This window comes from Cyprinus carpio, chromosome A7, assembly GCF_018340385.1.
Source record: "Cyprinus carpio isolate SPL01 chromosome A7, ASM1834038v1, whole genome shotgun sequence".
NCBI classification, from domain to species: Eukaryota; Metazoa; Chordata; class Actinopteri; order Cypriniformes; family Cyprinidae; genus Cyprinus; species Cyprinus carpio.
Window position 1 is genome coordinate 8,811,898 of NC_056578.1, and position 14,925 is coordinate 8,826,822.

At 35.1% G+C, this 14,925-nt stretch overlaps 1 protein-coding gene across 1 annotated transcript in view; it reads left to right on the forward strand.

Moving 5' to 3' along the window:
- Positions 1–14,925, forward strand: part of LOC109063025 (synaptotagmin-7-like) — a 100,997-nt gene that overhangs the window by 961 nt on the left and 85,111 nt on the right.

A 14,925-nucleotide genomic window follows, 5' to 3' on the forward strand; every position in this document is an offset into this window, starting at 1 on the left:
CATATGATTTATTTGTAAGAGCCACTGTGGCAGAAAAAAACAAACGTGTTTTTGCAAGACGTCAAATAATAAATAAGCACTAAATTTTGATGCGAGGTGCCAGTGCTGAAATAAGTGAAATACAAACATTTACTTTTAACCCTTGACTCTCAGGAACATACACTATCTTAATTTATGACTAAAAGCCAATTTAGTCACGACATCAATTTGTAGGCCAACCTGGAAGGCTAATTCGTCTTGAGAACCCTTGGGAATTTCTTGTGGGTTTTTACAATAAACAATTTAATATGAATTTAAACATATTTATTTAATTTCTTATTAAATATCATGTACAATTTCTGAATCAAATTTACTTAAAAATAATATTTGTAACAATATATATATATAATATATATATATATATATATATATATATATATATATGCACACAAAAAAAATTAACACATCCATATACACACATACCACCCACCACACACACACACACACACACACACACACACACACACATATATATATATATCTATATATATATATAGATATATATATATATATATATATATATAAAATGCATGAAATGTCTTTACAATCTCACCTTAGTTTTCTTTGTTTAGGCAAATTTGAATGTAACATTTTTGCTTTTTTTTAGTTAAAATGACTTTTGTAAAAAAGAAGAAAACGTACACATCAGTGCTGTATGCAAAATATTGAATTTATTTACAATTTAATAGTTTTTTATCTCCCATGAAAATGTATGCTGCAAGATTTTCAGGGTCAACGTAACTTGAAATATTTTCTTCAGATATAAGTCTCTCCCTTCTGCTTTTAAAATGTCTGTATTTTTCAGGATATGCAACATGATCCATTTAAAGCTTATATAAAGGTTTGAATAAGGCACATATTATTCTACCAGTAAACATGCAAAGATATTGTGAAGTTCAGTGTATTGTACATTAATGTAGATCATAGAGGTTCAGCTGTGAATCTGTGAATCTGCAATACTGAGGAAACTAGCAGAAATGTTTAATGTTGATGTGTATTTCACACTGAACTTGAGAGAAAAGCCTTGACTTCTGCTCAGCGGTTAAATTGGTGACACTTTGTGATGGAATTTGAGGAAAAAATATGTATTTCTGTTGGCCACTTTTTTGATATTTTTGTATACTAGCTTTTGCATTTTTTTGCTGTTTCACTATTTTAACTGTTTAATTTTGCTGAAAAGCCTTGTGAACACACACACACACACACACACACACACACACACACACATACATATATATATATATATATATATATATATATATATATATATATATATATATATATGTATATATATATAGATTAATTGTCATTTATGGCTAAATTTAGAGCAGGAATAAAACAGTGATATTTTTGTGTCTCAGGAACATAATTCAGGTCTGAACAGGTTATGAAATTTGCATTCTGTTATTAATTCATTAATTATTATTATTTATTTTTTTTGGTGTATAATGTCATGTTCCCACATTGTGGTAAAAATAACTGTAGTAACAGCTATTTGCACAACCGTGGAAAATATTTGTGAGGCATGCAAATTTGGTTGAGAAGTTTTAGTAGCATTGTGGATGTAATCAGCTTTAGTTCGTCTTAATGTGAATTCAGCTGGGAATCTCAAGCTGAATGTATTGCCAGAGATTTCATGCTGTACTAGACAAAAGCACATTTTGTAAGCACGGATTTGGGAATATCCAGTTGAAGAAATGCTTAGCGCAGTCAGCTGAACAGAGAAGTGTTTCCTCCATTTATTCTTTTTTTTTTCTTTTACAAAACACAGGCATGGACACAGATGCTTTTAAAAGACATGTCTGAAGAAAGAAATGCTGATATTTGGATTTGAAACACTGAGCTAAACTGGACTGATAGACTTATGATCATCATGACATGTTTAAATTAATAGTTTGAATGTTTAAATTAACAGATAACGAGCATCACTTGCTCACCAATGGATCCTCTGCAGTGAATGGGTGCCATAAGAATGAGAGTCCAAACAGATGATAAACACATCACAATAATCCACACCACTCCAGCCCATCAGTAAACATCTTGTGAAATGAAAAGCTGCATATTTGTAATAAATTCATCAAGAATTTTTTAGCTTTAAACCATTGCTACTGGCAATAAAATAGCCCTCTATCCATAATATTGTTTTCTCCAGTGAAAAAGTCATCTTGTCTGATTCAGGAGAGAAATATGCACAAATCAAGCACCCTCTACAAGTGAAAATGGTCCAAAACAGTCCTAAACAAGTATGTCAACAGGGGATGGACTTTTTCACTGGAGGGAGTGTTATTATGGATCATGGACTCGTATTTTGGCCAGAAAACTCCTTAAAGTTGGATTTGCTTTTTTACAAACATGCAGCTTTTCACTTCAGAATATGTAAACTGATGGACTGGAGTCCTGTGGATTATTGTGATGTTTTTATCAGCTGTTTGGACTCTCATTCTCACGGCACCCATTCACTGCAGAGGATACACTGGTGAGCAAGTGATGTAATTCAAAATCTCTCTAAATCTGTTCTGATGAAGAAACAAACTCATCTACATCTCGGATGGCCTGCTTGGAAGTCTCAGCAAATTTTCATTTTTGGGTGAACTGTTTCTTTAAGGGCAGCTGAAGATCAAACTGACAGCTCAAGAATACTTCTCACTGAGACCTGCCCAGCGGTGGTTTTGCATTGCCGATGAACGATAAGAATGTATATATGAGACACTGACAAGGGTTAATCTTTGACAGAGGCAAGATTTGAATCACATCAGATCTTTTCACACCCCTTAAGCCTTCTTGTCTGTCTCCGCGTTCAGACATCCTCACACGTGACGAAGCGTCCGCCTCGCCTCTAATTCACCACGGAAACTGTGATATTGCTTTGTATCTATTTTTTAGAAATCGTTTTATGTACTCTCAACCCAAGCACAGCGTTTGAAGTTTGCAGATGGTAACAACAGTTGTCTCAAACCGCTGATATCAGAAGAGCTTTGACATATTGTTGAGTCGAACTGAATGAGGGGTTGTTTCCTGGATAGGATCTTAATGTCATTGGCATTCCTGGCATGTTCTGATGTTGTAGCTGCGGCGTGATAAGACAAACACAGCGAGAAGGTCAAGTGGTGACCGCAAAGCGGATGGTGGAGGGTTTGATGAAGGACACCTCTGGATGGAGCAAGGAGAATGTGGAGAGATGCAACGGACATACAGGTGCATTTGGAGGCTCGCCAATCACTTCCACTCAGATTGGAGTGGCATTGTGAGTTTGTAATGCTCTTAGCTCGCGTCAATGATCGCTGATGGCCAGTGAGGGATCAGATGACGCTTCTGCATTCAGATGCTTCCTGTATGAATTTCTGAATTTTTCAGTTTCTTCAGAATATTGGAGTTTAATGAAAGTTAAGTCTAAATAGCCTACTAGTTTCGAAAAGACCCATCCAGCTTAGCGTAAATAATTTAATTAAGCATCATTATGCCATTGTGAAGTATACTTCATGTCATTATTTGAAGCAACAATCAGATGTTATTTAATTACATAGTGATTTATTTATATTTGTAAATAAAATAATTTTATTTCAGATGGAAATTTAAGTGATTAGAAGCATGATGGAAATAAAAACATGGTGTCCCTCACCTGAATGCATGGTGAATGGTCAGATCATCCACTTCCAATGTAGACTGTTTGTTGATTAAAATTGGAGCAATCTAGTTTTATGTCATCCATAAATCTAGCCAGACAGGCCTGAAAACCATGTGATTTGGATATTATCCTGCTCTCACAGCCATTTTTTTTTGTACAAAACTGCTTTTTCTTTAGCGGAACGGGGCCAGATTGGGCTCTGGTGTTATGTAGTGTCTCATCTTTGCCCACTTACCATGTGACTGACAGACCTCCTAAGTAACATATCGTAAAGATGTTATCCCGAAACCTTCCTCCAGCCCTCGCCGCCCCTATAAATCTACAGACATCGGTGTGGTTTAGGGTGCAGCTGTTACGGTCATCATGCAGTGAGTGCAGTGCTTGAGATAAAGCTGCCAGTCTGGGTCAGAGGCTGAAAGACAAAGACGACAGATGAGCGCCAGAGACTGGAATAAAAACATAGACGCAGGTTGACCTTGTAGTTTGTACACATCACATCTCTGGGTAATTGTGTGTTAATGGCTGTTTCCAGTCCTGTTGTCAAAGGTCCTATTACTATTTCATTCAGAGACGGAGCAAACTAGAAGCGAACAGAGTAGTAGCTATACTGACAAATGAGAGTGACATGAGGTACAACCAGACGGAGGGAGCTGGAGACAGAGACAATGGCAGCGATTAGTCAGGTGCTCTGAGTAATGGCTGTCTCAAATACATTCTTATCCTTTAATGCAACTTGCGATGACTGTGAGAAAAGTGCAATATTTAACCCAATTACTTTTCTGACTAGCAAGCAACTAAAGATGTCCCTGCATTGCACATTTAGTGCAGCATTATTATACACAGTTGAATAACTCACACAAATCTCACATTTAATCATTTTCCTTGTTTATCCTAAATTTGGAGTGAAAAGATTTAGCTTAACATAGATATATTTTGTCCATGACTGCTTTTCTCAAAAGCATTGTAAGACTAAGTGGATCTTATAAACTGAAAAGTTTTATTTGCTAAACCTCTTTGACTTAAAATATTTATTTGATTTTGAGTTAATAATTGCATGTTCATGGTTCTCTTACATTGGTTAATGGTCATATTTCATATTTTTTATTAAGTGTTTTATTTTGATTGTTTAATCTGATCTTTTTCATTTATTTTTTATGATTCAAATTTATTAAAATAAATTTAATAAATTAAATTAATTACTAGCTTTTCATAAACTTCCTGCAATGACTTAATAGTATAAAATTAAATATTTTATCTGTTTTCCTGCATGCAGTGTTATTTTAGTATTATGTGTATTTGAGTATTATTTATATAGAATTTATCACTTTTTTATTTTTAAATTTTTAGTTTTCAATTTAATTTTAGTTGTTTTTTTGTAATTTTATGTGCTTTTGTCATTTTCAAAAAGTATTTATATTTTCCATGTGATATTTATATTTTATTTCAGCTTTATTTAGATCAATGAAAAAAGGAATTAACAGTGTTGTTTTTTTTGCTTTTGTTTCTAATTAAATTAAACTATTTTATAAGTTTAGTTTATTAATATTAGCACTTCAAATACTGATGATCTTCGGTCTAAAGAGTTTGGAAATTCCTGGTTTTGTGTATAGTTGCTTCCTCAAAAGTTGAATCAGAATTGGAACCAAAGCAGAAAAGTGTGACTCCTGTTCAGTTATTTTTGATGAATGGACCTTTTCAGGGCATCAACCCTTTTAGAATAAACTTTGACATTGGTAACCTTCTTCCATACCAATCCATTTAATAAGATGTTCTCCAAAGGACACAGCGGTCCGATACAGTTCACTACATTCATCTCATTTATTATCCAAGAGCTGGGCCTCTGGATCCTAGGATAAAGAGGACAAGAAAGAGAGAGATCTCAGGCTGAGTGTGTGCATCTGTGTGTGTGTGTATGTGTGTGTGTGTTGGTCCTATTACATAACCGTCTCTAGATCAGTTCAGTCACACTGGGAGTCTGGGATACGTTTCCATACGTCGGCACAGCCCAGTTTCCTTCTGCTTTGTTGATTTCTTTATCCTCTAAGCAAGCACGTCTGTCATCCTCCTTTTGTCTTTATGTTTATTTCAAGATTTTATGGTGAAAATAAAAATCACCATTACTGTGTCAGGGAGAGCATGAATGAATAATGATAGCACAGAGAAAGGCGTTATGGAAAAAGAGACAGTTCATACTGGAGGACCGGAGCAAGGTCATGTCCTGAAGCTAATGTGAGGGCTGTTTGTTTGTGGTCACAAGGGTCTTCATATTTTTCACCCATTGTATTTTTTGTAAGTTGATTCTATGTATCATTCATGTTTTTAACAGAAACGGTGCTTACACAGTAATAATGCTTGTTTTAGCAAATGCCAATTAATAATTATGCGTATGTCTTGGATCTTAATATTTATGTATTTGCTTTGAAATATTGTTTCCAGAAAGGTAATCTAAAACAGTAAAAAAATCTGTTAAAAAATAATCAAGGCATGTTTTCAAAACAGTTTCGACTCAATAAATGTATCATTTTTATGATATATCCACCAACATAACAATATATAAAGATAAACAGATGACAGTGACATAAATGAATCATTGAATCAGTTCATTTATGGAAATGAATCAAACAGCTGTAATGCCATTTTTGCTGTCATAACATCTGCCTTAAGCTTTCATAATTGCTAAATCTTCAGAAAAGGGTCTGACTGCAATACTTGTCTAGTGACGCAGTCTTCAGAAATCGTGATGGTTGAAACTCAGAGTCAAATAAAAGGAGAGATCAGATGGGAATATTGAAGAAAACCCAAAATAGTGATAAATGGAATTGAAAAAGTGGAAATGATTGTTCAAAGCTTCAAGCCATATGAGTGGCTTTTTGTCTTCATGTCAAGAATTTTGGAGGGAATGAAGGAAATTCGAGAAGTGGGACTCTGAAAAAGGGATTGATGATGTTTCGAGGGCACCATGTGAGATGGAGGGAGAATCGCATTTGTTTTGGAGAGAAATGAGGCTGTACTGTCACCCAGTGAATTCAGCGTCAGAATTCTGCATGCTGTAATATCTGTCAGTTTTTGATGTCATTTGTCATGTCAGAAGCAGTTAAAATTTGATGAGATTCTGACATGAACGGACCAAATACATATGGCTATGAGTACAGAAGGTTTATCTTTACAGGTTGTGCTAACACATTAAGACAATTCACATGTGCTTGTCTAAAGGAAATCTGCAGATATTACACACTTCACCCTTAACACTCCCCACATTTCTCATTGGTCTGACAAATAGATAGATCCGCCTTCAAATGAATACTATTGGTTAAGCCAATAGCCACGTTTACATGCACACATTTCCTTTGAAACGGAATGAAATCATTCCGACTAATGAATCCGAAGTGTTAACATGAACGCTAAATAAAGTGATCAGGTTGATGTGTGCATTTATGTCATAAGCTTCAAATCAGATTTAATCTTTTGACATGCACACACTGCACGAATATACAGAGTTCCCCGCTGTTTTTGCATACTTACCATCCTCCTTTACTTTGTTTTAAAAAGCAGACTATAATATTAATCAATTTTGGGTCCTAATTAGGAGATGACAAGCACATTTGTGCAATGATGCTTATATTAATCAAGCATTAATAACAGCAATTATCGCACCCAAAACAAGATGTCTGCAGATGAGAGTTCGAAGCAAGCACTGGAACAGTGTTATCCTGCAGTTACTTCACAAACAATGAGTGGAAAAAGAATTTTAGATCAACATGACAGTCATTTATTTGGCGTTTTTTGTTTTTATTATTCAACCAGCCTTTTTTTTTTTTTTTTTAAGAATTTCTGCTATTGTGTAATCCAGAAGAAAGTAAGTCATACGAGTTTGGAGTGATATGAGGGTGATTAAATGAAGACAGAAATTTCATTTTGGGGGGAAATTATTCCTTTAAATGTAATCCATTCTGATGTCTGTAACGTTTGTAAGGATTCCAGCTATGGGCTTCAAAGTATGTGTAAAATCCTCTGAATGGAAATTAACCCGGTCAAGCAAGCGCTTATCTGAAAACCAGGCAGGAGTGAGAGCTGGAGAGAAAAGGAGAAAGCACCTGAGTAGATGTCAGTAGCACAGTTTGGGCAGCTTGAAATTGTGGGCACTTTGTACATTTCACACAAATAGTGGAAAGTGACAAATGGCATTGAAACAAAGAGGATTCAGAATCCAGCTCATGGAAATACATATCAAAACATGCATTTAAAATAAAGCAAAAGTGTTATAATACCATTTTTAATGGGTGTTGTTAGGTAAAATCTTTTAGTTTGCATAAAATTCAAAATAAAACCACAAAATATTAAATTGAAATTAAGTACTTTTCATTTGTAAAGCATTTATACTACCGTTCAAAAGTTTAGGCCAGCAGGATTTATTTATATTTTTAAAAGATCCTCTTATCCTCACTAAAGCTGCATTTATTTGATCAAAAATACAGTTAAAACAGTACTATTGTGAAATAATATTATTTCAATTTAAAATAAATTTTCTATTTTAGTTTATATTGAAATGTAATTAATTCATTTTATGCAAAGCTGAATTTTTAGCATCATTACTCCAGTCTTTTGTTACATGAATTTTCAGAAATCATTCTAAAAGAAACATTTCCGATGATTATCAATGTTGAGAACAGTTGTGCTGCTTTGTGTTTTGTGGAAAACATGATAGGTTTTTATTTCAGGATTCTTTGATGAATAGCAAGTTCAAAAGAACAGCATTTATTTGAAATAGAAATCTAAATAGAAATCTTTTGTAACATTTTAAATGTGTTTACTGTCACTTTTGATCAACTTAATGCATATTTGCTAAATTAAAATTACATTTTTACAAAAAAAAATAAAAATAAATAATAACCTTACTGACCCCCGAACCTTTGAACAGCTGATTTATTTCACTGGATGATGCAGCAATGGGCATTTACCACATGTTTATGAAAATATATATATATATATACAAAAAATTGTAACATGCCATTGTGGGGATATTAAATTCATACTGTGATATTTTGGTCATGCTACCTGCTCCTTTGACAAGCTGGTACAGTGGACAGAAGCTCTGATCAATTCACACACACATATACACTGGGAGACAGAGGCACACACTCACCCCTGTCAAGAAACAGATGGTGAGACACATCTGTTCTCAGACAGCCTGGAAAGTTATACAAACACAGAATGTAAAAGTACAAGACAAATGCTTGCACATCTAAATGTATTATCATAAAAATAAACAATCACTCATTGCTGTTACCTGAATTCATTACTTCCTCATTGTGTGTGTGTGTGTGTGTGTGTGTGTGTGTGTGTGTGTGTGTGTGTGTGTGTAGGTAAGGTTTGCCTACATTGATAATAAATTTGCCTATATTGTGTGGACAAACTTAATAGTCCCCATGAGAAACTTTATAATAAACATGCTAATTAGTGTCTTAATGAAAATGTAAAAATGCAGACAGGCTTGTGAGCCTGAAGTGTAGGATTAGGAGAAAGAAAATATCATTAGCTCCATATAAAAACAATATGGAAAGTCTCCAGTGTGATAGAAAAATAAATGTGTTTTTGAACTCACAGTGTTCATGGCCTTCAGGACTGTCTTTACTCCCAAAAGGTTATAAATGCAGAGATGAAAATGTTATTGCTTAGTCGTGGTAGAGACTCATAGCTGTGGAAACTTCAGGAAGAGTACAGAGCTGTAAAATGAATGTTGATTGCTCAGCTCAGAAAATGTGGAAATGTTTGAGCTCAATTTTGATTATAGACTTTGGTAAGTTTGATACATTGTTGAGATTTCTTCTTGAACTCTTACCTCTCCATTTCATATAACTGGTGTCTAGAAGAAACAGTTAGAGATAATAATGGGAATGTCATTTGTGGTTTCATTTTCCTATGGGTGTGACTTGAGATTCATTGATTGGTTTTAATGGTGTTCAACCATTAGTATAATGGAAACAATTGGTAGGTACACTACCGGTCAAATGTTTGGGTCAGTATTTTTTTTTTTTTTTTCAAAATGAAAACATTTATTCAACAAGGACACATTTAACTGACCAAAAGTGACAGTAAAGACTTTTATAAATCAAAAAAAAAAAAAAAAGGTTTTGCACACACACACGCACACACAAAATCTCTTCTACTGTTGTGGGTCCCTGAGGTTCATCAGTAGTCTGCTCACTGCTGGAACACACTGCTTATCGTCTGCTGTTTGCTTTGCCATTACTGTAAAACAGGGTGGTCTATAGAGAGACCGGAACAACCTTTCCTTCTTCTACCGCCTCTGACTTCTCAGTTCTCTCCTTCTGCCTAATGAATTTATTCTCTCTGTCTAGCTGCATTTGGTAAGCAGACGTCCCCGTTTTTTGCGGACAGTCCCAGTTTTTGGTGCCCTGTCCCAAATTGGAGCTGTCTGTTGGTGTCTGGGCTTAATTATTTAATTATATTTTAAATAACAAGAGACATTGTGACTTCCTGCATGTGATATACTTTATACTATAGTACAGTAAAAGTACTAGAATGTAGTCATTTAATAATAAATCCAACAGCAAGATGGCAACTGAGCTAATGAGTGATCCTCTGCTGCTATCTACTGGATATAATGCTAATTTCATGTCACTTTCATCTTAAAAGTCTTTGTTTTCCGCCAGTATGCCACTGGAAACAACTGAAAAGTTTTAACATGAAATAAACATGAATTACCATCAGAAGGTATGCTGAAAGAAAAAGTACAAATTTAATGTTTTGTGTCTCATTTAATTGCTCAATTGTTAATTCAACTGCAGAAAAGTGTAGATACAACAGCTTGTAAACAATGTGCACGTAACGTGTTACATTTACATCAGGAAAGCTATTCCATATCAATTACTCGTATGCACTATATTTATATTTTTACTTAATCTCTTAGTGATGTCAAATTTATGGTCTTTAAAACAAGTTTTTAGGACAGTCACCATTTAAATGTTTATATTTCAATAACAAACCGGAGTAGAAACATAATTATATCATTTAAAAAATTATATAAAACATTAACAATTTATATACAACGTTTTTATTTGAGTGTTGATCAGTATATCTAAAAAATAGCCTAAAGAGCAATTGAATTTGCTTTTGAATTCGAACTTTAGTAATGTAGCCTACCTAGTGTTTCCTGAATAGTTTACAGCATTACTAGAGATAGTTTTCCTTAAGAAATATTGACATGTACCTGATATATCCAATGAATTGATATTGAACCACAATTGTAACTGAAGCGAATCAAGAGCTTGTGAATTGGAATCAAATTGATTTGTAAAAAATGTGTTAATACTTAGCCCTGGTAAACATACTATATACTGTAGAGTATTTTAGTATGCTAGTTCAAAAACTAGCCCAATTATTGGTGAATGTGAGTGTGTGTGTGTGTGTGTGTGTGTGTGTGTGTGTGTGTGTGTGTGTGTGTGTGTGTGTGTGTGTGTGTGTGTGTGTGTGTGTGGTTGCTGGTGCATGTTGAGCCACATGTGCACACTGGAGAGGATGTGGTGGAGATCTGTGAAAGGCCTGCGGATGCTGGTGCTCATTGAAGATCAGTGAATTATTCAGAGAATCTAGCAAGAGGCTTTTTAAGGACTCTACAGATTACACCATAAAAGGCAGATCATTTCTGGCTGCTGTTATGTGTCACCGCAGAAAACACCCTGTATGCTGCGTATGCTCTTCTGTGTCATCAGCACCACAAGGATGCGCTGTTTTATTTCAAATCAAAGCTAAATACACATTAAAACAGCGCATCCTTGTGGCGCGGATGACACAGAAGAGCATACACAGCATACGGTGATATGGAGAGACACAGGGGAGACCGTTGACAAAGGAATTGTTGAATAAAGTCGTTATTTTTGTTTTCTTTGCTTACAAAAAGTGTTCCCGTCACTTAAAAAAACCCAGATTGGACGTCTGATGGCAGATGGAGTATTCTGACGATGACTTTCATACCTTTTATGGACCTTGACACTGTTATTTACTTGGCAGTCTATGGGACAGTCTCAAGCCTCAAGGTTTTCATCCAAAATATCTTAAATTGTGCTCCGTTCATTTTGGGGTGGAGTATCATTTTAAGGATAAATGGTGTCTCAGAATTTGGCCTTTAGAAGCTATCTTAAAAAGCAGCATAATCAATATGATGACTTAAAATACTGCTTACATAGGAAACTTTGGAAAAGAGTCATTATGGTATGTATATGGATTTTGCAATTTGCAATGATTAGTGGGAAAAAGTGTTATGCTATTTGCCTGGATATTACAGAAAGGATACTAAAGAAAATGATATTGAACTCTTGGAGAAGGTAGGAAAGTTTAACATAAGTGGAAATGACCCTCTAATCGGGCCGAAAGCAGTCCGTTGTGAATAATAAGCCTGTATCTGCTGCACACAGTGTGTTCTCTTGTGCGTGCCAGGAAGTTTGTGTATGTTTACCACATGTGTATTTGCATATGAGTACATGTGTGTGATGCTGCATGTGCGTTTGATGATGTGTTTTCGCCAGAGGCAAAGGTGCAAATGGAAGAAAAGTGAAGGAAAAAGTATGATTAAGCTTGTGTGTGTTTTTAAATTAATTATTTTTTATGGGAAAGAAGGTGAGAGAGAAATGTGAGGATATTTTTAGGCCAAAAATGGCCCTCATAACTGAATAATTGCCCTAGAGGCACACAGCGACAGATAACGTATGACTTGTAAGCCCTAGACGCCTAATGAGGTGCTGGTAAAGAACACAGCACTCTGATTGGCTTACCGGTACATGCCCGCCTGTGACTGGTTGAATAGTTGTGAGTTTGAAGTCATGTCCTGATGCAGGGAGGGTCTGTGTTGTACCAAATACCTTCCACTTCTTAATAATAGACTTCACTGTTCTTCTAGGCATTGATTAAGCCTTTGAATTTTTTTTGTATCCATCTCCTGACTTGTGCCTGTGACAGTGCCTTGCCACCCATAGTTGATTGTTTGCTTCAGTTGCCCTACCAAGGACTGAAATGCTCCAGGAAAGCTTTTTTCATGCTGAGTTAATCAAAATGAGCTGATCACAGTCGAAAGTCAAAAGGCTGTACCCACTATATATAAATATTATTATTCACATTTTCTTAATTTTTTATTGTCTGTGTGTTGTTGTTGTTATTGTCTCTGTGTATTGGAAGCTTCTGTCACCAGAACAAATTCCTTGTATGTGCAAACATACTTGACAATAAAGCTCTTTCTGATTCTGAGCCTTTGCTAAGTCATAGTCATACACCCTTAAAATTCTGACCCAAATCAGACTCAAGTTCATGTGCAGTAGTGTTTTTATGTCCCATTTATGTTAGCGTATATCTGAGGTTAGTCGTCAGCATTTCTGTCCTTTAGTGAATGACAGCTCTAGTGCATCTCTCAGCGGATGGACACTGATTCATTGGCTGTTGTTTGTGGATGTTTTCTTGGGTTTGTGATTACTCAGCAGTGATTCACAGGGAGAATTCAAATGCCAGTGCTGTTTCATGGTGGCCTCCGGCACGGCTGTTCCAGCCCTGGAGTCAGAGTGGATCAGCTGGCTGCCGAAGAGAAGCCATGTGCTTATTATTGAGAGGAAGCAGTATTTTATCTGTCTACACTCTATACACTGGAGCTGGGTGATTTATTGAATTTTATTTTATCTAACCCATTTTGGCTTCTAATGATTATGAAAACAAGATAATCAAGATAAAACAATTATTGTGCCGCACCCCTTCCATTTTGTCTGCTTTGCCTTGTTATAAATCCAACGCACCCCTTTAGCTTTTGCTCCTCCCTAAATGTTTAGTAGTTTTCAGTAGGTTGCAGAAATGCATTACAACAACATAGTTGATCTTATTGATTTTTATGTATTATTTTTATATTATTTACATAAATGTTTATTTATTATATATCGATTATTTATTAAATTTTTTACTGTTTGTTTATATTTGATTTTTATACACTTTATTTTTAAATGGTTTTCAAGTTAAATTCAGTTAAATTCTAAATTTCGAAGGAATCCACTATTTATTTATTTATTTATTTATTTATTTATTTATTTATTTTATGTTTAATAATTGCATGATGTTTCCAAAGTCGAGAAGCCCTGCTATTATTTTCCTTTATGTTCCATAAACAACTAATGATTGAATTTTTCTTTTTGGGTGAACGATCACTTTATTTGATTTGATTTGATTTGATTTGATTTGATTTGATTTGATTTGATTTGATTTGATTTATTTTTTATGAAATGAGACTCTAATAAATAAGAAACTAAAACTGGCAGTAGGTTGTAGTAAATGTCTTTATGAGTAAGTCATCGAGTCATTCATTTATTTGTTTCTTTCAAACTGCTGATTCATTTAAAGTGCCCCTATTATGCCTTTTCGAATATTACCTTTCATGCAGTGTGTCATGTAGCTGTATGTGAACATAAACTATCTGCAAAGTTGTAAAGCCAACAGTGCTCAATAAATAAAGTTATTGTCTATCAAAAAAAAGAGTCCGCTTGCAATCATATAAACGTGTCGGCAGGATATCGAATCTTATTCTGTTGCGGCTCTATGTCACAAAGTAACACATTTCATTTCTGTCACGCGCTGTATGTGGTAGACCAATCCAGAGCCAATCTCTCTGGGCCAATCACAAAGGACTGTGCCATCTGACCAATCACAGCAGTGAGGGCTCATGGAAAGGAGGGGTTTAGAGAGACTGATTCTTTGAACTGCTTCACACGAGTCGTTTACGAATCATTTAGAAATGAGGTAAAATTAAATCTGTTTTTTGAGAAAATAGTTTTTTGAACTTGCATGCATGCAAACCTGTTTTAGGAGACTCATAAAACAATATTAGCAGCCTTAAATATGGCATAATAGAGGCACTTTAAGAATAAAGTAAATGTTTTCTTTTTATGAATGGGCCATTGGTTCACACGATTCATTCAAAATGTGGATTCATTTAGAAATGAATCACCACTCTGCTTTGTTCGGAGATGCACAACAATGAGAACAGTTTTGCTGTGGCTTTTAGGCCGGGACACATCAAGCCCACTTCAAAGAACTAGCAGCGTCGAATGCCAACGGTGCTGTCGCCTCACATCGGCAGCGTTGGACCAAAAAGCTGCGCTCGAACACACCACACAGACTACAGACGACGGCAAACTAACACGTGAATTCTGCACTTGCATGAGAGGAATTAACTGTCTATATCAGCAGCTATTAGTAATATATATTTGTTA